A 23,487-nucleotide genomic window follows, 5' to 3' on the forward strand; every position below is an offset into this window, starting at 1 on the left:
GGAAAGCACAAAGAAGAAATCAGTCTGGAATGTGATAATTTTATGTTCATTTCCAGGGGTTCTTGACTTAGTTCCAGGCAACACAATTTCTTATGCATAATTTTTACTCCTATTTAGCAGCCTTACTGAACAAGTTTAATTGGGTACATATGCATGTTTATAAAATTAGTTTCCTGTCTTAGATATGATTTATAAATCCAGTGCCTTAAAATACAAAGGTTTGTGTATGAGGACAATCATTTAATGCACCCTTAAATGTCATCTTAGGGCCAGGGTGCTGGTTTCATTAAAGGGATCTGGCACGTGACAAAGTCCATGGGCGTTCATGATGAGCTCAAGGCTGCAGCTTGCCTTGCACCGGGAGGACCTCTCACCACTGTTTCAGTGGGTTGGTCATCTGTCTGAGGCTTCTGTCACTAGTCTTGACAGTGAGAACAAAAATCAAATTTTGGTAGCTATATTAAAAGGTGAGGCATTAATTGTATTATTCCATACTTCTTCCTAGAGGCAGCAGCTGCACAGTGATTTGATAAAGCTGTTCATCATCTGATTCTTGAGTGTGAAAAACTTACCAGGTAGTAGTGTAAGGAACAGCTCCATAGTTCTTGTTTTGTCAGAAAGGGCACAACAGAACTGCTATACACACACCTAGGCTTTAGCAAACATCTGCATATTGAACTGAAGTTAAAATATTGATAAGCCACTGTTTTGACTAGGAATTGGGGAAATTTCTGGCTCGAACATGTCATCTAATTTCACATTACAGTTGCATTCACTTACTCCTCCCCTTACTATGTACCTCCAGCCTAAAGAATGAAGGGAACAATGCATGTCCTGTAAAAGTTGGCCACAGGAGGTGGGATGCCTATGGATTGGACATGTGACAAATGACTATGCCATTGTGTGGCAGAGGCTCCATTCAGCACACACTACAGGGCTGATGGCTGGCTTCTGGCCCTAGCTCAGAATGCAGCAAGCAGATCTCAATAGCACTTAGGAAGTGTCTTACACCTCTAGCACACTGGCTTTATTTAAGGCTGACTGATGTCTTAGGCAGGCTTCTTCATGCTTACTACACTGTTTTACATTTTCAGACTTTTTACCCCCAAGCACATAATTTTTTAATTTTAAGATAAAACAAAAAATTATTCCCCCCACAACACAGCTACGGGAGTAAAGGTTCAAATTCACATACTTTTCATTCCCTTTTTCAGATGCAGCTATGCTAACACGTGCAGGAAGCAGAAGGTCTGTGTGGGTAATACAGAAAATCTCACATGCCATGGGTTCCTCTCCTTCCTCACATACCTCATGGACCATGCAGAAAATTTCTAGCTAATTAGCTAGGGGAACTGATAAATCATCTGCTTCTTTGGAGCACAAAAATGCAACATGGCCTAGTACTAAACCTGAGGAGCCGGCTTAGCATCTAAAGCCCTGTGCTGTTATGCCCCTCTCAGTCTGGGAAGCAGAACTCTGCATAGTGAGAGCTCCCAGGTGGGATCTTTTAACTGCTGGGGCTTAATGAACATTATGTGAAAAGACTTTTTAAAAGAGGCTGCTTAGGGTTTACTCCTGGTTATAACAACCCTAGGGTAGTCAACTTTTGTTGCTGCCTTCTTAAGAGTCCACTTGCGGATATACAGTGGCTGCTCATTCCACCTCTAGGCAAAGGACTGAAGTCCAACTCTCCCTCATAGAAGGGTATTTCTGTCCGTTTCTTCTAAGTTCGATGCGAATGAGGGGAAATTCTCCCACTTCTACTGTTTTAACTGCGTGACAGGACTGCATGTGTTAACCTCAGGCACCTGAACTGAATGACTAAATCGGTAAGCTTGGAGGAGATTTATAGGACGAGCACTAAAATATGGTGTAAAAGAAAAAAAAAAAGCTTTAAGAAAGGTAGGTTAATTGGACATGTAGATCAATATGAGTAGCTACGTTTGAAAGATCTGTGACGTATCACAGACAATGGGGCAAAAGGTATATCTGAAATTCGTTTTTCAATGCTTCTTGGTTGCTGCCAAGCACAGAATACCAAGATACCAATCTTTGCGATGCCATCTACCCTGAGCAATAAAAACCCACCCTTAATTTAACAGGAGTCACCAGTCAGCTCCTGAGGCATAAACAGGCAGCTGAAGCACCGCGCGTAGGCTGACTTTAGTGCTGGATGCCGAGCAGCGCTTGGCACAGGTGGAGGAGTTTTCATCACAGACCCAGATTAACTCCGGCGAAGTTGTTCCGCGCCTGCCAGTGCCGGAGGAACAATCTCCGGGTGGGAGAAGGGCCGAGCGCGCCGCCCTCCCCTCCCGGCGCCGCTCGGCCGAACAAAGGCGGCAGCGCCGGCTCCCCTTTGTGCGGCACGGGCCGGGCAAGGGCCGAGCCCAGCGCCCGCCCCGGGCTCCCGGCACGGCCCGGCTCGGCTCGGTCGCGCGTCGGGAGGAAGCGCCGGCTGCGCGGCGGGCGGGCGGCTGCCGGCGGCCCCGGCCCTGCCCGCCCCCGTCTCCTCCCCTCCGCCGCCGATCCTCCGCCCCTCCGCCTTCTCCTCGCGGCGGCGGCGGCGGTGCCTTTTCTCGGCCCCGGCTCTCCGCGGCTTCGCCCGGCTCCTGTCCGGGGCTCCCGCGCCGCGCTGCCCAGGACGGTAAGGGCGAGGCGCGGCTCGGCTCGGGGCCGAAAGTGGCTCCGTCCCGCGGCTCCCCCCGCTGGCTCGGGGCGGCCCCGGGAGCGGGGGCGGGCGGGACCCCGCGCTGCCAGCCCCGGCGGGTGTCTGGCCAAGGGGCTGCTGCGGGGCTGGGGCGGTGCGCTGCCCCGGGGGCGGGCAGGGGGCTCTCCCCAGCCGGGGGCTGCAGCAGGAGCCGCCCAGCCCTGCCCAGCCCAGCCACGCTGCCGGGGGTCGGCGGGCGGCTCCCGGTGGGGACGGAGCGCAGCCCCGTGCGGCGGGTGCCGCGGGCGCTGCCCCACCGGCCGAGCCGGCTTCGCCCCCCGCCTCCGGGGCGGCGGCTCCGACCCCCAGGCCGCGAGCGGGTTCGCGGCGGAGCGGGTAGGGCGGTTTGGCTCGTCTGAAACGCCTCGCTAAATGGCAGGGGAAAGCATATGGCCCAGGAGAAAGCCGCTAGAAGCGATAGCTGTTGGACTCCTCCGGGTTATTTCCCCGAGTCGGTGCGTAGTGAGAACTTCCTCCCGGGATGCCCTTTCGGGGGGATGCGGGGCTGAGCACATGGCTGCCTCCCCTGGGTCTGCCCCGCGTCTGTCACTGCACCGCCTGCCAAGGGGCCTGCCGGCGCCTGCTCTCCTTTCGGAGTGCTAATCTGACCCCAAGAAAACTTTAGCTGGGCGAGGGAAGGAGGCTGCTCCAAAAGGTAATTTACTTAAACGTGTTGGGTTTTTTCCCTGCTCGTCTTTCTTCCCTCGCTCAGGCCAGGCATCTGTGAAAAGGAGGGAAAGCAATAGGATTATCTGTGTCTAAGGGTCCAATACGTATGGCTGTTGATAGTGCAGAGAAGAAGGTTAAAACTTGCAAAGACTTGGCACTGGCAAATTAACATCTCCAGTGAATCGTAGTGTTAACTTTTTAAGCTTGAATTTTATGGTCCTTTGCTTGTTGATTGTTCCTCGTCTTTAAAGTCTCTAGATACTCGGGTATTTAATGACGAAACATATTTTTGTGCTTGCAGTGACAGTGTTTTTGCATTTTGTAAACATTAGGACAACTTTTATCTTTAATGTAGACCTTTTTATCACTGAGCTGTATTGAGCTGTACTAAATACTTGCACTGTTTGTAAATCTGGTGCTGATTTGTTGGGTGGCTTTGCAAAGGTCACTTCAGTTCATCCAATACAGGCATTTTTTGTAAAATGCCTGTATTGATTTAATGCGGTACAGGGTCAGACTTGGCATTTATAAATTATTTCACATTTGTACTTGTGTGCTATAAGAGCCATGCTTTCTTTATAAAGCAACTATTCCTTAGTTGTTCCTTAAAGCCTACTGGCAGATCTTTGCGTGTGGGGTATAGGAGGTATGCAGCTTTATGGGCATCTAATGTTAAGTGTCCTACTTATTTAAAAATGTTGAGAGCTCTGAAAGGGTCAGTGTAATCCATACCACACGTGTGCTCAACTGACCTAGAATTAACAGGATAAAACACTTTTAAGTACTTCTGGAGTGAAAGGTAGGATGCTGTTTCCTCGTGCGTGGCTAACAATGACTTGCTTTTTCAAAGTTTCCAGTGCCATGCTCCCCAGTTTGGAGGCTGGCAGAACACCTGGAAAGGCTTGGCTTGAACTGGTGAGACTGGTCATGAGAGCAGAAGGCGCCAGCAGCCTGGAGGTCCTCCATGGGGAGATGAACATGATGGTGTTGGTGGCCAAGGGAGGTGGATGTAGAGACCACCATCATTCCCTCATGGATGGTGGGCAGCCCTTGCTGTGCTTTGGGGCTGCTGGAGCTGACAGAGCTGTGTGCCCTCTCTGGGCCCCCATTTCATGTGGGCTGGTAACTTAGCATGTCAGTTGCTGTTCCATGCTGCGGTACTGAGTTTCCCCTCTGGCTTTCAGGAGGCAGCCGACAGGTGCCTGTGCACTGCCCTGTAGGTGCAGGCATGCCAGGAATGTGGTGCTAAGTGTGATTTACTGCCTCGATGGGATGGATAGCTTGTGCCAGCAAGTTCACTCTGCTGCACAGAAGGCCTGGGCTGCCTTCATGCCAGTGCATCCACGTTAAGCAAATTGTATCACAAGCTAAAGTTAAGAGGGAAACCATGTTTTCCAGGTTCTCGTGGAGATCATTTGCTGTCACTTTGCTGGAGAGGCTCTTTCTGTGTTGTAGCAGTTGGCCATCTGCACCCTCCTTGTCTGCCCCTTTTAGGCTTATGGTGACCATGCAGAAGATCCAGTTGTTGCTGCATTTAATATAGGTGCAGTCTTCCACTGGATAGGAAATGGTTTTCTGTTAAAGGTTCATGCTCCTCTTTCAAAATGTGGAGGTCTAAGGTTGATTTAGCGAGGCAAAACTGAGTCAAATTGTAGGATGCAACTTTGCAAATATGTTTTGATTGCTCAGAGCTACAGAGCTCATTTTGGATAGTGTGCTAGTGTGTAAAGGGAAGGTGTTTCTCAAATGTGCTTTTGTAAGTATGTTTCCCAGCGCTGACTAGTTAAGTTAGAAGTCAGTACACTGAATTATCTTGGGGTAGATTTTGGCCATTAATTGTAGTGGAATGCAGAGTAAATGAAGGCTTATGTTTACAGCCTGCCCAGAACTAGAGGGTGTATCTTTAAATTCTGGAACATCTCTGATCTCTCACTGGCTAGCAGTATGTATTGTTTTCTGCTGCTAGATTACGGCTCCCTTCCATAAGGCCTTAAGCACATGTGTTGATCAGCCACCAGTTAATAATTTTGAATTAAACTGGAGGGTAAGTGTATGTCAACTACAAAGTGGTTTTTCTTTCAGGGAAGCTTTATTTTAGTAGGGCAAGTTCTGAGAAGTTAGAAGAACTAGTTTGTGTTGTCCATGGAGCTAAAGGCCTGTAGGAGCTGGAGGTTTAAATTGAAAACAAAAGAAAAGCTTGGACTGTCTTAAGTGTAAGGTACAATAGCTTCTTGGAAACTGCATTTTAAGGAGAAGGAAAAGCTTGCCAAGTTGGGCTGGGGACCTTGCTGTGAGAATAAGATACTGCAAGTTACCAGAAAACCTAAAAGGAATGAAGTAAAGGAGGGGATTGATTGTTGGAGAGCAGAAACTGCAGGGGGATAGCATGTGAACTGCCAAAAGTTGGAGGACGAAGAAATTTAAGATGAAGAGAGGGGAAAAAAAACCCCAAAAAGAGCAGAAGAGATTTGGCTATGATGTTGTGAGGACCAGGCTGTATGAAAAATGCTTGATGCCTCTAAAATTAGCGCTTCTTGTTTTAGTTGTTTAGTTTTAGATATGCATGAGGATTTGAATATGGGAGAAAGACAGGGTGCCAAATGGAAATTACTGGAATAAATGTCTTATGTCTGCTCCCAGTCAAACTAAGTCTAAGGGTCTCTGCTTTTGTGCTCTGAAAGAGCTGGGGCAGGGCACTGGAACCAGGTTAAAAAATAGAATTGGGTGTTATTGGGTTAGGCTGAAGGTAGCAGTTGTGATAGCAAGACAGCAAAAGATGTATAGTTCCATTTCTTTCAAAAGGAAAAGAGAAGGATATCTTCACACCTTTTACTCTGGTCACAATAGAATTTAAGGATTTAGAATAAATTTGGAATGGAAAAAGTAATTAAGTATATAAAGCTAAGTGGAAAACAGGATAAAGAGCATCATGTATTTGCCACAATTAGGTCATGGGAGACTAAAGTCCTATTATTTCTGGTTAAAAACTGAATGTCCTAGACAATAGGAGCAGAAGGCTTCAGTTCCATGTATATACACCAAAAATAACTAAATTGGAAGCGTGAGGCTTAGCTAAAGGTGTCTCCTGAAGGAGAAATTATGAGTTTGCCTGCCTGAATAAGGCAATTATTCATGCACTGCATCAGTATAAGTGGGGAGCTTGTCTCTTGACTTTACCATACTGGCTGAAATAACTGTATGAGAAGGACAATTGCTGATGAGGCAAAGTTGGGAAACGTAGCACTTGGGGAAAGTCAGCACTGAGGTGGGTTAGATTATTGCACAGGAAGAATTGAATGTCTGTGATGACTGAAACAATAGGAATGTCAGGAAGTTGAATAGCTCTAAAAGCGGAGTTATTTACTGAGTGATTATTAACAACACATCTGCTATCAGCTGGCAAGTCATCCCTTAAAACAGGTTTGGAGGAAAAGGCCTGAGAGCCATAGTCAGACAGGGATGACTCTTGTTTGATACTGACCATGAAATGGGCGCATATGTGGTGCTCTGGAAGAGCTCTTCAGTGGAGATAGACAAGTTATTAGGCAGGGCATTGGGGTGACTCTGTGTCAAATACTGTACATAATTCTGGGCACTTATGTACAGAAAATATTAAATCCTAGTGGAACATGTAGATGGACATCCAAACTACAAAGATCATGTAGTGTGAACAGTCTGGAGTTAGATGAGAGACCAAAACTTAAACTACTCTGGCTTTTGTGTCTTAGTAATGGCAGAGATGGGAGATAGCAACTGCTTTGAAGTTCCCTGGGGCAAATTCTTGGAGGAGAGGAAGGGTCATAAACTGAAGATTCATCTGTGATTTTTGGTTAAAAACTTCATGTACGGAAGGGTAATTTGATGGATGAGTACAAGAATAATGCACGCGGGGAATTTGAAAGGCGTTTCCTTACTGTCAGATTTTGGATGCCTTCCTAGCTATATGTATCCTGAGTCCTAGCTAAGTATTGAAGTTTGCATGTGCCTGTTCAGGAATGGAGCAGTTCAGGTAACTGAAACTGTTGTATTTTATGCTTTGGTGTTCACAGTTAATCAACAGAAATAGTACTTTACTTCAGTAAAGGAGGTGTGATGAGCAGAAGCACTTATTTTTGGGGAGCATGTGTTGTCTAGTCACATGATGGTGGATGGAATTTATAGCAAGTAAAAACACTTATCTATGACATTAGTAGCTGTTTTGTTCTCTTTTTAGTGCATAATGGAGTGGAATGAAGCTTAACTCATAAAATATTTAAGATAACCACGAATTAATATGTGTGGGACAGAAAATGCATAAATGGACATGCAGGCTGGAGGTCAGGTTGGCTGACTTGCACCCATAAATAAATAAAAGGGTTCTCCTGTCGAATGAGTGCCTGTGTTTATCCTCTGCCTGATTTCATACTCTCTGGTCTTAGGAGTGTTTCATGGCACTGGCTACATCCTCTTGTTGGGGACTGTGCTCCTGGGAGTAGGAGGCTGCCTGGGGAGAGGCTTGGGCAGAGCCTTGTGGGGTAGATGAAATGCAGAGCTGTTGAAAACCCCTGGTTGGTGGGGGCTCTCAGCTGGCGGGACGTGTGCTTGTCTGCGGCTTCGCTTTGCAGTACCTGACCCAGGTGCTGGTGCTGAGCTATGCAAAGGCCAATGCAACCTGACCACTGGGAAGAAATTGGGGTATGAGGTGTGCCAGTTGAGACACACTTCCTCTAGTGACAGTGTTGAAGACTTGACTGGTTCACAGTGAGGAGATGTGTGCCCCATTGGAAGTGTAAAGATGGCACGTGTGGTTTGAAGGCTATGTTGACATTGTTTGATTTTTGCCATAGTGTCAGTCTCTCTTGGTTTATAAACTGTCCTGTGGCTGGTCTGTGTATGCTCAGTGAAACTTCTGGAAGCTTTGAGATGACTTCAAAAAGAAAAAATATGTCACCTGTGTGAATGTATTCTGAGAAGAACCATTGAAAAAATAAGGTGCTTTGAGTGTGTTTGTACATCAAAGCAAGATGAGTATCTTGATATTGCTTTATGACTATTTGTTTTGAATGTATAGGGCAGGTGTCTTACTTCCTTGGAAGTAATCCAGTTGCAAACTCCCTTCCAATGTAGTTTATTAAAAATCTGAACTATTGAATTTTAAGTGTTTGCTCTAAGTCCCTGTGTATTTTTTGCTTTAAAGAGGAGCTATGTAATGAACTCAATGTGTCAGCATGCCCCATAGGAAGTAATTGTGAAAAGATTGTGTTGAGCCATCAGAAGAATAATTAAACAATCCCAGGGAAAATTGAATGTATTGTCCTGGTAGCTTTTAGCATGCATTATTAGGCTGTTTACTTACTGTTATTTTTCATTTACTGCTATTGCCCTATTGTACAAGTGTTGGGTGTATAGTTTAAAAAGATGAGACTAGGGCTGTGGTGGGCATTATAACATCTTTCACTTGACAGCCTTCAGGTCCAAAATATTAATGAATGTGGTGGAAAAGTTATTTCACGTTTACAAGGGAGAGATTCAACCTAAATTCAAACAGTCTTTAGCAAATCAAACAGCAAAGCACTTGCGTCTTGATGCTTTGCTGTGTTCTTTAAAAACAAAAATCACTCAATTTCCTGTTACAACTTGAGGTCTTGGAAAAGTCTGCATTAAAAAATGGGAGGAAATGTTAGAAGACTTTACTGGACGGGGAAGATAATAATTGAGTCGAGTATTGTCTGAGTTGTCTTCTTCATCCAGTGCCTCTCCACAGTACTAGACAAGTCTGTTTTAAGTAACTACCCAAATTCATGAGTGGATCCAGACCTTTGGATTTGTAATGACCTTTGTCTCTCTCTATTTGACAAGTTAATCTGTGCATGCTACTACTTGGGAGGTCAAGCAAGCACAAGGAAGCTGTTTCTCATGTATGCATGTGCATATATAGATATATGCAGTGTAAATTAGGATGGAAGAGAATCATTTAAGTAATGCTTGGGTAGAACACTTTTGAGATGATGGTGATGATGATAATATGAATTTTATTTGTACTTTATTTCATATATATAAAACTTAATGTTGCTGTGATATGTTTGTCAATCTGTTATTTGTCTTCCTGTCTAACTCCAGTGGGTTTGGACCATTTTTAAAATCCTACTTAAGAACCTTTTGTCACTTTTGTCACATGCAGCCACATACTTCAAGATTATATTTTGAAAATTGCATATTTATTACTAACATTTGTAAATTGCTCATGTAACTGCAATAAGTAACATGACACATTCCATGTAGATGTTGTATTTAATTGCATTTAATATTAAGATTCTTATTATCTGTGTTGTTTTGCCTTTCTGAGCTGCAATATTGCTGAATTTTATTACTTTGGGTTGTCCCAGTGTGTTAGTTTGAGTGTTCAATGATAATGGCTCTGAGTGTCAATCCAGAATGAATTTAAATGGTAGGCAGTGTGAATGGAACTTCATGGTTTGCTTTTGCTCCAGTTGGATAGATGTTATTTTGTAACTGAAGATCACTTGTGATAGTCTCTCTACATAGTAAAACTTGATACAATATGTAGGGATTTACTGATAAATCAGTTGATTTTGTTAATTAGTATCTGCTAATCAGAAACTAGAATTGCAGTTCCATAATGTGATTTTTTGCAGTGTGTTTGTACAAATGCTTGGGGAGCATTGCAGATGGGAAGGCCTGCTTATTCAGGTTTCCTGCAAGGCCTCCATACATGCTTTACTGAAGGATTTCAGGTGTTCTAGTTAATTTTGTCTTTATTTATTGCTGCTGTGCTGTCTTCCACTGTTTTCTGTGCAAGTTTGGGGTTTACTCCTGTTGTAATATTGGGTCCTACTCCCTGCAAAGGAAATTATGCTTATTAGGTTGAACTTCAGAATTTCTAGCTGAAGTGACTCCTCCAAATCTTTGCGTATTTAAAACCACAGATTTCAGGTCTTTTCCCCCTTGTGCTCCTTTCTTTCTGTTTGATAGAATGTGAGGAAAATGAGACACTGACTCTAATGAAACACACCATATAGGAGTGCACAATGTTCTCTTTATTTGAAGAGAAATGTTGCTTTCCTCTGATCTTTGCTGTAGTCATTTGAGATGTTCACTTGTGACTAAAATAAATTTATTTATTTAAAAAGTAAATTTTGATTTTTTTTTTCTGATGGCCTGTTTCTTATTGCAAGTTTGTGCTATCACACAAATTTCTTTTAGGACTGAGAGCTTTTTTTTTCCCCTGTTTAATTGAAAGATGATCAGTATAATTTCTCTCTTCCTTTCCTCTCAATCTCCCTTAAACCAAAACAAACCCTTCAGTCCTTAAACAAAAGTGTCTTTGTTTTTACATTTGTTTTATGAAATTGCTTGAATCCTTTGGGAAAAGCTTTCCTCTCACAGGAAGAGAGGGAAAAAGCCCCCCACCCTTCTAAAGCCAAAAACAGCAAGCCTGCCACCAGACATTACTTTGTTTTGCTATCTGAATAGTAGCAGATTGCATAAAAAAAGCAATTTCTCATCTTAATGAATGAAAAGTGCAATTGCAGGAATGCACACAAATAGACAAATGGTTTTCACTCGGCAGATGTAAAATTGGTAGTATCCAGGGCAATAATTTGCTGCATGCCTTTCTGGAAGCTTCTTCACATTGGGAAGGGGAATTTTAAATGGGTATTTTGTAGATCTAAGAGGTGGGACTATCAAATGCTCCTTGGCCTTTCTGATTTTATTTTTTGATACTGTTTATTCCTAAAAGTCTCTTGCTTCTGATGATGTGGCCCCAGCTGTAGAGCCATCCATCCTGGCAGACTAGGCAGTTGTGTGGAACACCATCTCCTGACCTAGGAACCTGGAAACTGGCAGCAAACATGAGTTAAATGAGAGATTGGACCAGGAAGACAAAGAATTATGTGAAATATCACCCTGCTAGTTTGTCTACATGGGCTTTATCCAGAATATATACTAAAGAACAGAGATGCTGATGAGCTAGAACAAGATTATTGCAGCAGACTTTCTCCCAAATGTAATAAAAATGCAAAATTGAGTCAGTGGCCTACTATTCTTGATCACCTGTATTATTACGCAGGCTGGAGGGATCAAGGATGAAGAAAAATTTTCTGAGTAAATGCTGAAGGTGAATGAAAAAATAAGGAGGCCTCCCTTAACACCCGGAGGTAAGGACTTATCTGCTGAAGGTGAGAAATCAGACACTGGGCTAAAAGAATTGGTGTAGGACTGTCCTAGAGGACCCCTTTGTAAGCATTATATGGAGAATTAGGGGTATGGTGGCCTCCCTGGGTTCCACTGGCACCTCACGTCTTAAGCAGCTCTTGAATTTTGCTTGACATTCCCTCTGTCTGTGTTGCTACTGTCCCCCTTCTGTCCCCAAAGTCCATCCTGTGTCAACTTCATATCTCATGCTGGGCTTCCATGTGTGTGCTGCTGTGAAACAGCTGTGTCCTCAGGACTGGGTTAGCCATAGTGTCCTGGCGAAACCTCCATGTCATTTCCTGGGCTTTCTTTTTATATGCTAACCTTGCAGGTACACCTGCTTGTGTTTCCAGTGCCTGGGAAGAGAACTGTGTGCTCTGCAGTGCCTTGTGGAGTAGCATCCATACCTCTCATGAACAGGCATGTGCAGAGATGATTATATGGATGTTCATCTTATATCTGAAACATTTTTAAGAGCTCATCATGAAGACTAGACCAGAGAATTACAGGCTTTGGAGAGATAGAAGCTGAATTAACTTGTGCTTTGCTGGCTAAGCTGCATTAATGTTTTCATTACTTGCCCTAAAATGCAGTAGGCAAAAGCTGTAGGGAGAGGCCCTGTCCCCCATCTATCCTGAATTTAATAAAATATAGGATTTCTCCTTCTAAACTTTCATTATCCAAGAACCTCTATGAACGTATCAAATGATGCTGTTTAGATTGTTGCAATCAACTAATTTGATTTCCATATTACTTCTGGGTGACTGTTGCTGAAAAAATTCTTTTACAAGGTGCCTTGCCCCAGTATGAAATCAGATCCTCACACTCCACCTCCTACATATATATTGCTAGATTGTGTGGGCTGTGCTGCTGAGCCAGAGAGCACAGAGCAGTATTTGCCTCCTGTGCTGTTGTTGTGGTCAAGGCTAACCAAGTGCTACTAGTGACAGGAGGGCTTGCTTTACTGGTGACTAGCAGGATGGTATTGTATATTTTGCTCAGAGGGGATCAGCACAGATGCTGAGTAGAGGAGCTGCCCACCTGACAGATCCATGCTGACTCTCTTTGTTCCAGTTTGCTGTGTGCCCAGAACACTTTCCTTGAAAATGCTGTTCCCTGTAGGTGCTGCAGCTGAGCTGGGACAGCAAGGTGCAGACTGGAAGGACACAAACTGCTGTCCAAAAAGCCCTTGCAGTGGACATGCATAGTTCTGCAGGCCAGAGGCTGTCACATGTTGCTGCAGGTTCAAGGCTGAAGGAATTGCTGTGTGAACTGGGCATGAAGGAAGGAGGCAGCTTGTATTATGGTAGTTGGGATACAGACACTGCCTAATGTGAAGTTGCCTGCTGTGAGGTTCCAGTCTTTCTCCTACGTCTTTCCCATGTCTCAAACTTTTACTAATTTAAAGCTGAGCTTCTAATGAGAAGCAAAAAAACCTGTTCCTTAATCAGTGTGATTTGCTTTCATGGAATACTTCATTCAGCTTAGTGCAAATTGTGAAAGCCATGTTTTTGTATTCGAAAATTATGTCAGCTGTACTTGACATTGAACCAGGCAGAAGAGTGCTGACAATCCCCATGAAGTCTGGCTTCAATGAACTGTAATTTAGTACCATAACATACTGAGCTGAAAGAAGCAATACAACAGTCCTCCATCCATGTAGTCCTTTTGCATTATAGTTCTGGAGTTGCAACTATGGGTTTCCCATAGTTTCCTTAATACCTTTCTCTTCTTAATAGGCAATATATAGAATACCAAACTCCTAAAATTCACTTTAAGTGTTATTAGAATAACTGATATGTTGGGGTGGAGATAATGGCTTCTTGTTCTTCTGTAGAGCAGTCGCATGGGCACAAATTCTTTCTTTCTTTCTTTGAAGTTGTTTTGCAGAGTTATGCAGAAATGCAGAGATTTTTCCTAGGCTGGGATTTTTCTCAAGTCAATGTCAGAACTCACTTCTTCATAATAGCAAAGATTGTGGTCTCTGACAAGAAGATAAACAGAACTAAGGTGAGGTATATCTTGTTCACCAAGTTGAACAGCTCTTAGAATTTTTTTCCATGATCAGCTAACTCATTGACATGTCAATTAATAAAAGTGTAAATGAGAATGCCAGAAACTCTGGTCACTGCCCTATAAGCTTCACTGGCACCTACAGTGAGTGTTCTCCAAGGGTAAAGAAGAGGCAGAGCTTGGCTATGGAGGAGACAATTACAATGCTAGAGTATGGCCGAGTTAATTGTGGCCTCCGTGCTTGGTACCTCTCAAGGCTTCTGACAGTGAAAGGAGTGTGCCATTGGGTTGTTGCCCAGTTTCTCTTTTTTTAAAAATATTGTGATATCTCTGATCACAAATTCACAGGCTTTGGGAGCTTAAAGTGTAGGAGAACTTTCCTTCATGGGAAATTACAGAACATACCTGCTTATGTGTTCTGTTTTTGTTTTAACCAGTTCTTTTCTGACTTGGGAATAAAGGGGATATTTTCTCATGAAAAGAGATGTATTCTACAGGGAAACCATGTACATAGTTTTCAGATGATTTAAAAGCACATTTCAAGACAGACCACAGTTATCTTGATTTATATATTTGGTCTTCAGCCTATGTACAAAATGTAAAGTGAAATAAAATTAAGATGTCTGGTTTATTATGTTGTCTACTCATAAAATACATCTAAGTGTTCACAAGGGAAAATGTTATTGGGAAAAAGATTCAAATGAAGTACTGCCTTACTGTCTCTGTTGTTACTTTTCTGTTGTCTTAAATTTTTTTTATTTTTTTTTCCCCTTCTAACAGTGCCTAGGATGTGTATTTGAGCTAACCATTAATGCTTCATTTTTGATGTCTGTAGTACTTTTACCTGTATGCTAATGTATGTAGATGAACAGGCCAGGACTTGACCTATATAATACAAGTGCCTTAATTTACTCCTATGTACGTTCTAGGGTGTGGGTATTTAAATAAAAAGGGAAAAGATGAGCTGGTGCCTGGTACAGTAATTCTAGCTGGAGACTGATACTTGTGATAGGAAGGCATTTATCAAAATAGCCACCATCTGATGCCATTCTTTCCCATTCCTGCTGTAAAGGCAGCTCATGGAGACACATCTGCAGCCAGGCAGAGGCCAGGGCCTGCTTGGGCAGAGTCATTCCTCAGTCCTCTGGTTCCATCTTGATGGCAGGATGCATGTGCTGGGCTTGTCCTGGCAGCAGGGTGCACCTTGCAGCTGTGCTTCCCAATGATCTTGGGAAGAGGCAGCTCCTGGAAAGCACAGAGCCTCCCTGCTGTGCCCCAAGTTCAGGCTTCCTGCAGGAGCCCATGGGACATGGCCTGCCCTGCCTCTCCCCTGGATTAGGGCATGGCTGGCCCCTGGGTTGGACCATAGGATCTACCTGGCCATCCCTCCTGAATCCTTCGGTCTCTCTAGTTCTGTGACAAGCACTTAACAGGAGAATGACAGATGATTCCTTGGATGCTGTGCCAGGAGTTCAGCCATGCAAAGCGCTCACAGGTCATAGTTGAGGTTTTGCATCTTAGATGGAGAGAAATAACAAATCCTTCACATTAAACAGGACAAGAATACACAAAAGAACGTTTCCAGGAAAGCATGCGTGCGTGAGATGGGGAAAAGGAGTTGATCTGGGTTTCTGATGTGCACCATTAACTGTGGGATCTGCAACATTCCTCAGCAGTCGAGAAATGTTATGTGGATGTCTGCAGGTGATCTTGAGTCATCTTGGAGACAGAAGATTGAATAGTTTATCCCTTGGTATTCTTTCTGTAACAGGATGGTGTCCACATGCATCCACACACAAATAATATTGGTTTTTTTTAAAGTCTTAAATGATCTAATTTTCTAGATGAGCTTTCCCTTTCTGCAGCTGGTTTGGACTGAATCTGGGGAAGCAGTTCCAGTCCATGGTCTGCATCCAAAGGAGAAGCTCCTCTGAGGACTGTTAGCTATGGTAGGAATGTAGTCTTTAGCAGGTGGGCTGGGCTCAAACTCTTGCCCTGCCCTGTGCTTGGAGAGGTTGTCCATGAATTCTGAGCTGCAGCATTGCTCCCCCACATCTTCTGAAGGGTGCTGAACAGACTGGTGACAAGGCAGACTAAGGTGGGCATCCAGTGAAATGTATTCCCCAGGTCCCTCTCCCAGGTTCTCTCCTAAAATATCTGAAGTGATCTTACTTCTATCTTCCTATCAGTCCTCTTAGCTGGATTGTCTGGAAATAGTTACTTTCTTATAGAAATTCTTGCTGGTGGTATAAGATAGCTTGGCAGCATCTATGAGAAAACAGTTATATGGGAAAGAGGTTGTTTTGAGATTTTTGTCTTAACTGGAAAAGTACCAAAAAGCTGGGAAGTGCAAAATACATGTTTTTTTTTTTTCCCCTGAAATTTCACACCACTTTTCAAAATAAATTCTTCTGCCTTTAAGTGGGTGAGTCCTTTCTCAAAAGTAGTGATTCCCAAATGTTCATATTTGAGCCAAGAATAAAATCTTTTTTTATGCAATCTCTTCAGAGCCTGCCTTTGAGAAAGAAAGAAAGAATTTAGTCTTCTTTTAGAGATTTTATTCTCTTTATAGAACATAATGAGTTTGCTTTTCAAAGGAAAAACTGAGAATTGCCATGTAGGGGCTCTGTAGTGTCTTGGCTTGATTTTATGCAGGATAAAGCTGTTTAGTATTTAATACAGTAAACTGTTTAAAAGGATAAGTTATATAATTGCCATGAACTTTTAAATAGCGATTAGTATTAGTACTTGATTGTCAGTCAAGGCTGTGGCTTTTTAAGTAGGAAAATGGTTGCAGATATAGTCAGAGCTTTTTAAGATTTTTTTCCCTTCCTTTTTGTTTATCCTTATTTTCATATCTTAATTATGTCAACATAACTGTTTACAGTTTGAAACTGAAATGTTATTTTATTTCTCCAAGTATCTTTTAGTATCAGCTCAGTGACTTCCAGTTTTCAGGAGCTTGTTAACTTGCCTCTGACAGTTTCTTCATAGTCAGATATGGCAGCTGATGTCTGAAAGCTTTAAAATAATAATGAATGCCATAAAATTCTTTGTTTGCTTAGTGATATGATCCTGTAGCTTGATTTCAAATGAACAAGCATCCATATGGTGTATGGGAATAAGTGAGTTGTCCCTTGCTGTGTGATACCTTTCTGTTGCTGGAGTGCAGCTGACTCTTCAGGCAATAGAGGAGCCTGGTGGTAGAGTATGAAGTGGTATGAAATCACTCCTGATTGCAATCAGCTTTTCATGTATGCTTGAGGGAAAGGGTCAGAAAGTAGCCTCCAAGCATTTCCACTTCACAGTGTTGAATTGTGGTTTTATTATTGTCAATATTTGGCTAATAATGGAGTAGGAGTTGAACCCAGTTTATGGGTATTGTTCACCAAATTCAGTCCTACTCCACTTCAAGAGAAACAGCACCAAATGTAAGCAAAATATCTCTTGCTCTCTTAGTATTTAAACTTTTGTTACAAAATGACTTAGGACTGAAAGCAGTAGCTTCAATCTCAGAGGCAAACAGATGCTTCCCAAAGCTGCCACACTGGAAAGTATATTTGTCTCTGGTTCTCTTTTTATTGTACTCTATGCTAAACTTAGCATCACAGCATTTAGAAACCTCTCCCCATGCAATTTTTAGTAGTGACCCAACCTTTCTATGATACAAAATGGGTCTGTGGGCTGGAGAATGTTCATTTAGCTCCCAGGTGCACCAGAAGAGCTCCCAGACAGAGACAGCCAGAATTCCTGAGGTGCCAAGCCCAGCTGGAAGGTTCCTCCTGCAGCACCTAATGTAGTAGTACAAAAGTATCAGAAAAGGTTGTGTGAGGCAAAAGGAGATTATATTTAAAGATTAGCCTTGTTCTTTTACTAGTCATTTTGCAGCACCAGATAAATGATAATTTCATTTAATTGTAAGGGGAATTCCATTGTGTTTGAAGGATTCTTCCTCTGCTCGTCAGTTTGTTGAGACCTTTACCAAGTGGGTAGACTTCATCAGTACAGGAATTTACATAAAGGTGATGCAAAGTTCACAGAGTAGTAGTGTGGTATGGCTGTCAATTTGAACTGTTTAATATGTTCACAGCAAGGGGGTTTTTGTTTTTTTGTCTTTTCTTGAGCTTTTTCCTCCTGTCAAGTCGATCCCCAGGAACGATGGGTTGTGCATGTGTCGCATCCAGGCTATCATTCAGGCAAAATCACTGACAAGCTGACATGTGTGGTTATTGTTTGTTTTTTGGAGAAGACACCAAAAAAACACCACTTCCTACTCCAAAGAGAAGCTTTTCTCAGAGAAAACTTGATCTCTTTGTAAGTACTTTTAAATCCTGCCTGTGTATTGCAGGTGCATGCCCAGACCACATGCTGCCTGGTGACTGCTCCTTCTGTGAACACAAGGATTAGAATAAAGTTTCAGCCTTAATCCTGGGTTTCCTGCACTGATTCACTTTACCGCCTTATTCCTGTTTAGTTGCCTGTGTCTTAAAAAGCACGTTTTTATTTATATTTGCTGTCACAAAAAAAAAAAAAGGCTCTCACTGTGGTATTTTGGTTTTTATTGTGGATGAACTGTGTAAAGATTTATGCCTTCCCCCCACTCAGACTCTTCACAAGGTAGTAATTAGCCATGTGCTATGCAAATTCATGCAGAAAACAAATTGGTTATGTGTTAATTAAAACTAAATGACAGCAATTTTATATTTAGGTTACTTTAAAGTGCCTAAATTATTTTGGATTTGAAATCTTAAATGTTTTTCAATGCATGCCTTAGTCCCCTCTTTGTTAATTTCAAACTCTATAGTAAATATATATGGTTTCTTATGTACAGAATTATATGCTATAATTAAAAAAAAAAACAAAACCAAAACAAACCAGTGTTTGTCTTCTTCAGGGCTTGACCTGATCTGCAGAATTTTGTGAAATGTGGAAAATAATTGTTCACATTTTTAGTGGCCTTGCTTTTTGTGCTTTTATGATCTTTGCAGTTTTAAATGTGGTGTGCAGAAATTGAACTGCATCTAAGATTTAATATTGGCCAGGACAAGATCTTGCAACTAAATTTGTATAGCAATATGTTTAATTGACAAGCTGGTAAAAGACTGTTTTCTCGTTATGCAGTCTTTTGTTTATCCTTGAAAGTTTTGCATTTAGGGAGCTATTTAAATCATCTGTCTTTATAAGTTAAATCAACAGCAAGCATACAAGATGTTTTAAGCAACAGGAAAATTAGTTTCTTGGTGTTCTAACAGATTTAAAAGAAATATTTTTGAATTGTGTAGTAATGGCATAGGATGCGTTTTTGATTAAAGAAAACGTACTAAAAGCATGTGTTTGTAGTGGGTTAATTTTTTTTCTTTTTCAGGTTTTCATGTCTTAATTTGTTTCTTTACCAGTCTGTTGAAAAACTGGGCTTGATGCCCTGGTGAGTCCTCAGAGGGTTGTGTGAAAATCTAAAGTCAAAATTTCAGGGGTTTCAAAACCACTAAGTCAGTAAGAAGTTTGACATGGAGTTAGTTTATATTTGGGTGCTACAAAAGAATAAATCCGTGGCTAAGGTGTACGGGAAAATGTATGGAGGTAAATAAAGTTGCAGGGGGCCACTAGGGAAAATTTCAGATGTTGACAATTTCACTGATGTGTTTCTGTGAAATGATTGCCAGTGTTCCCTCATTCTCAAAAAGGTGCTTAAGTGAAAATTAAGCCTGTTGGGAGGAAGTGCTGATTAGCTCTTGTGTCCCATATGATGGAATCAGAAGCTTGCCCCCCCGCATGGGGAGGATAGGGAATTCTTCCATCTCTGATCCATATATCTGTAATCTCCTGCTGTTATTTTTTCAGAGGCCTAAAACTATATTGGATTCTGCTTCAGAAAGAAGATTGAATGCATGTTATTGTAGGAACAGTGTTTTAGGTAGTTTAGGCAAGAAAGCAGCTGTTGTGTAAAAATGTCTGTATAAGTGTAGAGTCTTCCTTTGAGACAAATAAATTTGTTTTCTATACAATTGAGTGCTGTTGGTTTGGTTTTTTTTTTTTCAATTCTTAATAGAAGCTCAGCAGTAAGCCTTGACCACAGAATAAATTCTTTATCCTGTGTGATTTGTGTGCATTTGTCTTTTAAATCTGTTTAACAAAGTAGTGCAACAAATTTGGGATTAGCAACATGCTAGTTAGCTTTTCTGGAGGAAGCTGGGACAGAAAAATGGGGAAAATAATGTTTTTTGCATTAGGTATGATGAGCTGACACAAAGATTAGCTGTATCGTGCATTTCTTTTCAAATGGTTCCTGACCTCATGGGTGCAAGGATGTTGTGATTCAGCTGTAGCAGGATAAATTTGGCAAAGAAAATAAGCATGGGTTTTGTGCTGATTTGTATATTGGCAGAAAGATATTCTCAGCTCCTAGACTTTCATTTTACCTCTCACAAATTTAAAAATAAGGCTGATTTAGTGCCAAGTGTCTTTTGAAACACATGCCCTTGTATTGTATTTTAGTTCTCTTTACGGTTTGTAGTGCCTTTATATTTTCTCTGGATCTGCTCTGTGTGATATGGAGGGCTGTAAATGCAAGTAAATCAGGTACTGCTCTCAAAAGTTTCTGATACGTTATGAAATACACATTTTAAATTTCAGTAACATGAAATCTGGGCTGTAAAATCCTACTTTTAATCTAGGCTTATTTGGTTAGGCTATGTTAAATCCACTCCTAAAAATACTCAAGCTTTTTTCTATTATTATTATTCTTTTCATTCAAGATCAAATCTCTTTGAACTATGTAGACACGCACCTGTGCTCATTTTAATTCCTGTGTAGTTTTCATCAATTATCACAGCAGGCAAAAATAATCAAATTGTAAAATGCTTTTGAAAAGTAAATACATGCAACTTGGGGTTCAGGTTTCTGTTTTAATCAAACATCATCTGTATTCATGTTCTTAAGACAAAGCTAGGTGAGGGAGGAGTACAAAAAGCCTTTTTTTGTTATCACTGTGAAATATCTGAAGTGCTCTGCTGTATGATGGGTGTAATATGTTTGTGTTTGTAGAGGAAGGCTGTGTTGTGTGTGTATATGATTTTTTTTTTTTAAGCTGGAGAAAATCTAGGTCAAGAGATTTCATTCTTATTAATAACTTAAAGCTTTATTCCTCAAAAATTATCCTCCATGGCTAGAAAGCTTCCTCACTAGGGAAGCACTGTTGCTCTCCAACATGGATGGGAGCATTTTCCTTTCCATCAGGGTGTTAAGATGTTCACCTGAGAATCATAGAGTCATTTAGTTTTGAAAAGAACCTCTAAGGTCATTGAGTCCAACCATTAACCTAACACTGCCAACCGAGTCCACCGCTAAACCACGTCCCTGAGCACATCTACACAGAGGTATGGTGACTCCATCACATCTTTGGGCAGACTGTTCCAATGCTTGGCAGCTCTTTGGGTGAAGAATTTTTTTCTGTTATCCAGTCTAAACCTTCCTTCACACAGCTCAAGGCCATTTCCTCTTGTCCTGCTACTTGGTAGAAGAGACTGGCCCCGACCTGGCTACCACCTCTTCTCAGTAGTTGTAGGCAGCGGTAAGGTCCCCCATGGGCGTTCTTTTCTCCAGACTAAACAGGCCCAGCTCCCTCAGCAGGGGGATCTGGGCCTGTGTATAAGGTTTATAAGCTGGGCCTCATAAGACTTGTGCTCCAGACCCTTCACCAGCATTGTTGCTCTCCTCTGGATGTGCTCCAGCACCCCAATATCTTCCTTCCCCTGTGAAATGTTGAACACCACCACGGAACCTCACAGGAGCCTGTTCTGTGTGGGTTTCTCAGTGTGGGGCCAAGCTTGGGGCTGGGAGTCCTTGGCATTTTGCCGTGTCTGTTGTCCAGCTCCGTGCCATGTCCCCAGCCTCCTGACCCATGTGTGACCACACTCTACCCAAAAGAGGTCTTACGGTATTGATATGACAAAATGGGCCACATGTTTTTGCTTTCCTGAAAACATACATCCCCATCAGCAAAATAAACAAATGAATATGGAAGCTTGCCTGCTCTTGTTATAGTGCATTGGGAGATGGTAAAACATGAAATCTCTCACTTGGCCTTATCTAGGTTTCCTCTTCCTCAGCAGCTGCTGCCCTGTGTGTGTAGCTGCACAGCACCAGTGACTTGGCCTGGTATTACATATCTAGACTGGAAACACTGGGAAGAGTGCTGTTAAACTGGAGGAATAGACAAATTCTTGGCTCTTACAGATAGAGTGAGAGGTTTAAACAGATGTGTTAGACGTTTAAACAAACTTGGGGAAAATAATTGTCAGAAACCTTTAATTTTGTCTTAATCTTTTGTGTCACCGTAGACCTGAAGGCAAAGGTAGTTAAATTAGGATAATTAATAGTGGAATAATGTACACAGGAGAATGTAATGAATTTTCCATTCTTTTGCAAGTTATGTGAATCAAGATAAGAGTCTTCTCATAAACCTTCTGTTTGCAAGCTATGTACAAAAAAAAATTAGGTAAGTTTAGATGCCCTTTATGTTGGCAGTTTGAAGTTGTTTCTAGTTTAGTTCCTTCAAATATTAGGATTTAGAACTTTGGTTTGTGTTTTGATGTCTGGCGCTGTATGAAAGAGGGTAGACTTGAGGGAGAAAAGGTAATTTTTAGTTAAAATGTTTGTGTTAAGTATTCCTGTATTGACTTTCCCTTTCTCCTTTTCCTGCCCAAGATCTTGTGGATATAGGAGAGATTGGACAGGAAACTCTTTATGTGCTGCTACAGGACCTGCAAAATGGATTTGTGCAACAAGTCAAGAAATATCTTTACTGTTTTCAGGGGAAGTCTTTCAATATGTGGAGTTACAGGTCCTAACTTCCTAAAGGGAGATGTGCTGAAGCCTCAGACATTGTAGTCAGCCCATGTGATTAATATAATTGCATCTTCTTTGTGAATAACTTCTGTAGATGTGAGGTAGACTTTGAAGCAAGTCGGTTGACACCCACACAGAACCAAATTATAACATCCTGATTAAATTGCTATGCACTGTAAATGCTCAAGTATTGTCAATACAAAGAAAGTTTGTTCCAAACAACTCTTAAAGTGTTGAAATTCACTTGAATTTTGCTGGATTAAAAAGTTAACTTGCACAGTTAGGTTATTTGAATGTGAAATGAGCAAAGATTATCACGATCATTAAAAACATAAAACACATGAAAGAATAATGTCAAATGTATTTTAGGAATACCTGTCAAATTCTGTTCACATCCCACATATTTTCTTTAACTTTTTTTAGTTAGTGATCAAATGGTGACTTTTAGTACACTGCTTTTTCTTGAAAATACAATAAAATAATTCTCTGGTTTGTGTCAAGCAGATTGAAACGTATTCTTCTTGAATTGCATCATATGAAACATTTTCTCAGCAGGGTCTGAGAAAGCGTGCTTCTGAAAATTTATCTCCTTTTTATGATCATAGAGCAGTGGTAGATGCCACATCTCTGAAAGCATTCAAGGTCAGATTGAATGTCTGAGCAATCTGATCTGGTTGAAAATGTCTTTGCTCATTGCAGAGGGGTGGAACTGGATGGCCTTTGAAGGTCTCTTCCACGGCAAACTCCTCTGATTCTCTGGTAATAACTGGTCATTTAAATGCAATGTTTGTACACTATGTGAATGTAGGAGTAGAAATTATAGTACTGCAATAAAAATTAAGATAGATACCTCTTTAGATGTGGGACTTATTTTTAAAGTTTGTTCCTCCTGTCTGTAGTGCTTTTGATAATTTTGTTTAATTTTGTGTGTTGCACAAGCATCTCCTTAGATGCCTCATACTGACCTTCAGAATGTTCAAATTGGATGTTTTGAATTTAGTACTTGTTTGGATGCCTGTCTTCCTAAATAACTTGTGCAGAATTTTCTGCAGGAA

At 41.7% G+C, this 23,487-nt stretch overlaps 1 protein-coding gene across 5 annotated transcripts in view; it reads left to right on the forward strand.

Annotated features, from left to right (window-relative positions):
* Nucleotides 1-2,520: 2,520 nt before the first annotated feature.
* Nucleotides 2,521-23,487, forward strand: part of FAM110B (family with sequence similarity 110 member B) — a 113,993-nt gene continuing 93,026 nt past the window's right edge. For 3 of the 5 annotated variants that reach the window (XM_030943275.1, XM_030943273.1, XM_030943272.1), the window contains exon 1: nt 2,521-2,644. The gene's annotated coding sequence lies outside the window, so the exon portion shown is untranslated. Of the gene's footprint in view, nt 2,645-2,986; nt 3,363-11,278; nt 11,536-23,487 lie in introns of those variants that run through there. The other 2 variants (XM_030943276.1, XM_030943274.1) reach the window with 2 other exon arrangements.

This window comes from Camarhynchus parvulus, chromosome 2 (genome assembly GCF_901933205.1).
Source record: "Camarhynchus parvulus chromosome 2, STF_HiC, whole genome shotgun sequence".
Classification (NCBI taxonomy): domain Eukaryota; kingdom Metazoa; phylum Chordata; class Aves; order Passeriformes; family Thraupidae; genus Camarhynchus; species Camarhynchus parvulus.